Genomic DNA, 4,801 nt, shown 5'->3' with positions numbered 1-4,801 from the left:
CGGGCGGGAAGGGCTTTGCCCGGGTCTTCCGTGAGCGAACACGGGGGCGGGGCAACCTGCAAGTCCCGCCCAGCCTTGGCTCAGGGGCGGTGTGCAGGTGCTCAGTGCTAGGGCCTGGGGTGACCGCGCTCTGCCGGGAGAGCAAAAGCGGGGAGGGCTGCGGGGCCCCGCGCCTGTTCCGTTTCCCCCCTCGCAGTGTACTCGGCACGTAGCGAGCAGGTCATTAATGTGAAAATGAAACCGAGAGGGATGAAGTTCAACTCAGTTGTTAAGTAGCTGAGTCAGAATTTGAATCCAGGCCACATGATTTTTGTTCTGGGGTATCTGAAGGGAAAAAAAAACAAAAACAAAAAAGCCCAAAATAAAACAAAACAAAACAAAACACCCGAGAGCCCTGAATAGGTCAAATTTTGGGCCACTGCAATCTTGTTTCAGGTATCGCTGCTGCTATGAGGCCTGAGGCTTGAAGGGACCGGACGCAGCTAGGGGGTTGAGAACCTTCCCTGAGGCATGCTTTCAGCCATTAAAAAAAAAAAAAAAAAAAAAAAGATTTAGGGGGTTTGTTTGTTTCAGACAGTATCTCAGGTAGCCCAGTTATGTAGATAGAGCTCACTATGTAGAGGAGGATGACTTTGAACTTTTGATTCTTCTGCTTTCACCTCCCAAATGCTGGGGTTGCAGGCCTTTCTTACACTGGTTTTAGAGTTCTTGGAGTTGGGTTTGTACCTGCTATGCAAGCCCTTTACCAACAGAGCCACAGCCCTAGCTCTGCATCTTTTCACTCTTGTATTTAAGCATTCATTCATCCAGATTTTCTGTGTCTGTCTGGTTTTTTTTTCGAGCCCCCTCGGGTCTGCTAGGATTGAAGGCTTGTGCCACCATGCCTTTTATTTATTAAGCACCTATTATGTGGGAGAACTGCTAGGTGCTGGAGTTAGCAACATCCCCAAAGAATCGAGATTCTCCTGTTAGGTGGTTACATTCTAGTTAGAGAACAAACAAAGGATTATAAGTAGGTAGACAGATAAGTAAATATACACTTTACCTAAGAGAGGATAGGGGATAAATTTATGAATGGGCAGCAGGAACAAGCAGAAAAAGACCTCCTCTGGCGGTCCCGTTCCAATACAGACTTGAGAAGGCAAAGGTCATGGAGACACATGTTTGCATATACAGCAAACCAGACGAAGCCACCCTTGATGTGACACCCCTAATGCGAAGTAGCTGGCTACAGGTCACACTGCTAAGCTCCAGGAAGCTGGAGACCCTCACCTGGAACGTTCCATTTGTCACCTGTTTGGTGTTTACTAAGCATCTCCACTGTCTTCCCTCTTGAGGAAGTATGTGGTAAGCTCAGAATTATCAACTAGCGCAGAGGAGGTACAGCAGACTGGAAGGAGTCTGTTACAGCGGACCACAGAGGGGACCCGGTCTCCAGACAAACCGGGAAGGATGGCTACACGGTGCACTAGGCTCCTCTCCCAGGGTTGGGTCTTTGCTGGGGCCCGTGAGGTGTCTGTGGTATTGCATTTATGGAGGGGGCTTTCCCTCTGTCCCTCCACTTGCGGAGGCATCCGCGTCTCCAGGTCTGAGTCTACAATACCACACAAGCCTCACTCTAGCCTTGACTTCACATACGATGGACACATGCAATGCCTCCCTAATGTGGCTCTTCTAATGAAGCTGCTGAAACATCACATGATCTCCCTCTCTTCAGTGCTCTCCATCCCTCCTATTGGCTCCACGTCGATCTTTGTGTCGCTCCCTTGGGGAAGACTTTCGTGATTTCTCCAACCAGAACATTTCAACTGTAATTGGCTCTCAGAATGCCAAGTTCTCCAACTACATGCCATGTAACTTACCTTTGCTTCATACATCACAGGACACAAATTGGCCTGTGGAAGCACAGACAATATTCACTCTGGACTTCAGGCCACTGAAAAGCATCGGGACCTTGAGCAAGCATTTGGCCCTTGAGGCTGGCTCACTTCAGAAGTGTGAGTCTCTAGGTTTGAGTCTTTACTGTTTACCTTTTTTGGTGGCTTCTACTAAGAGGTTTGTAAAAATAGCTGGACATGGTACACACCTGTAATCCCAGCAGTAAGGAGGCTGAGGGCAGGAGGATGGAGAGAGTTAGGGCCAGCCTCCGCTACAGGGTTGACAGCCTGTCTCAAACAACAAAGAACATCCCAGAGGTTTGAAACACCTACTATTGCTTCCCCATTCAATAAGCCACGTACAAATCCAGGCACTTCTAAGAATAGGCCCATTTTAAAGATGAGGAATAGGAGGCTGGGAGCTCAAGAGATGGCTCAGCAGTTGCGAGCATTTGAGGCTCTTGAGAACCCACACAGCAGCTCACAACTGCTTTTTGGGCCTCGTAGGCGTCAGACATTCATGGGGTGCACATACATGCGTACAGAAAACATTCGTAAACAGAAACAGTATAAAATCTTTTTTAAAAGGGTTTGATAGGGGCTGGAGAGATGGCTCAAAGGTTAAGAGTGCTGGCTGCTCTTCCAGAGGTCCCGAGTTCAGGCAAGAATATTGTATATGTCATAAATAAATCTTTAAAAGGTTTGATAGGAAGTTCCAGGCCAGCCAGCCAGGGCTACAGAAGGATCCTGTCTCAGAAAAGACAGAAAAGGAAAGGTCAGAAAACGGGGACTCAGAACCGGTAGGAGGAGTGCCGGCTAGAGACAGCTCTTTATCCTCTATACTCACAAAACCTCCGCCAGCAGACAAGTCTCGCGAGCTAAAGTGATCAGGCAAATTCCCACGAGAAGAATCACGCAAGAGGAAAAGGTTAACTAATCGGGCATGCTGGTTTTTGTAGTTCGGCCTGCTGGGAGTTGTAGTACGCAGAGCGCACGTTCCCTCAGGGAGACTCCGCCTCTTTCCTGGCGTCATTGCCGAGTCCCCAGAGAGGGATTCTTCTTGCCGCTTACCCACGTTCTTTGTGCTTGAGCTCAGCCGATGGGCGTGCGAGAATCCTTCTTATCGGATTGGTGGGAAGATTAATGTGGTTAACTACCGAATTTAGAAGAGTGCTCGGCACTGAGTGCTCTCTAAGTATTAGTTGTTTTAATCCTCAGTGACCCTAGCAAAGAAGCTTCGCAGCCCCAGCAAAACAGCACTTTCCTCTTTTGTCAGGTAAGGAAAATGAGGCTAGGAGCGCTTAGTTTTTCCCGGGTCACACACACCACACATCGAGGAGTGAAAGCAAGTTGTGCACTTAGTTTTTAAATGTTTTTCAATTTTAAAAAGTTAAAATTTTTTATGCGTATGGGTGTTTTTTTTTTTTTTTTCTTTCTTTCCATGTGCATTATCTGTGCACCACTTGTATGTCTTGTGCCTGTGGAGGTTAGGAGAGAGAATCAGGTCCCCTAGAACTGGAGTTAGAGATGGTTGTGGGCTGCCGTGTAGGTGCTGGGAACAGAACCTGGGTCCTCTGGAAGAGCAGCCAGTGCTCTTCACCCCTAAGCTGTCTCTCCAGCCCCTTTCGTTTATGTATTAACGGTGTGGTGGCCGTGTGTGTGTGTGTGTGTGTGTGTGTGTGTGTGTGTGTGTGTGTGCAGGTGCACAGAAGATGTCCTCTGCAAGACCTCGGCAGTTGTCACTGGCCGGAGGGTCCTATCAACATTTTTTTTTTTTGTTTGTTTGTTTTGTTTTGATGGAGGAGGGGGGTTGTGAACCTTGTCAGTTCCAGGAACTTCTTGTAAGTTGTTTAATGTCAGAACCTTAAGTTGAATTTATCTGGGTGTAGTGGTACAGGCATTTAATCTCAGTATGGGGAGCAGAGGTGGGTGGATCTCTGTGAGGCTAGCCTCGTCTACATTGAGAGTTTCAGGAGAGCCAGAGATGCATAATAAAAAGATCTTGTCTCAAAAATTAAAGTTGCCTTGAGTTCCCCAGTCTTACCAAGCCTCCCTCTAGGAGAGTTTCAGTCTGGAGGAAATTTCTACACAACACCCAGAACCACTTAAAAGCTGTGGATAGAAACTTGCGACAGAAACAGGAGAATCCCTGCAGCTCCCTGTCTCAAAATATAAAGTATAGCTGAGCATGGTGGCTCACGCCTTTAGTCCGAGCTCCGAGGAGGCAGAGGCAGGCAGCTCTCTGAGTTTGAGGCCAGCCAGGTTTCCGGAGGGAGTTCCAGGACAGCCAGGGCTCTGTAGGAAGCCCCTGTCTTATACAAACAAACAAATAAATGTGGAGAGCAATTGAGGAGAAGGCCTGATGACCTCTCCCTCTCTCCCTTCCTTATGCACTATTTGTAAACAGGCATCTCCATGTGCACTCACACCCATTCATGTGTGCGCACACCACACACGCACACACACACACACACACACACACACACACACACACGAGGAAAAAGAACAGGGGCTGAGGCTGAGGAGGTGGCCGGTTGGTAGATAGTTCTCCCAGCATACATGAAGTCCCGGGTTCAACTCCTGAACCACACAAACAAGGTGTGGTGGTGCACACCTGTAATCCCAGCAATGGATTAAAGGTCAAGGTCAGTTTAAGACCAGCCTGAGATATATGAAATGCCTTTTGGGGGGGGTAAGAGGGTGGGAGGGAGAGATGAAAATAAACAGAGGAGGGCCAGCAAGCATGTCCCTACAATAATAATAAAAAATAAAATGGCTGGAGAGATGGCTCAGTGGTCAAGAGTGCTTCCTGCTCTCCCAGAAGACCCAAGTTCAGTTCCCAGCATCCATTCTCCTGTGTCAAGAGACTCAAACCTGTAACTCTAGCTCTAGGAAATTCAGTTTCCTCATCTGGCCTCTGTGGG

This window comes from Meriones unguiculatus, chromosome 4 (genome assembly GCF_030254825.1).
Source record: "Meriones unguiculatus strain TT.TT164.6M chromosome 4, Bangor_MerUng_6.1, whole genome shotgun sequence".
Lineage (NCBI taxonomy): Eukaryota > Metazoa > Chordata > Mammalia > Rodentia > Muridae > Meriones > Meriones unguiculatus.
The sequence above is the reverse complement of the archived record's forward strand: the minus strand, read 5'-3'. Positions refer to the sequence as shown.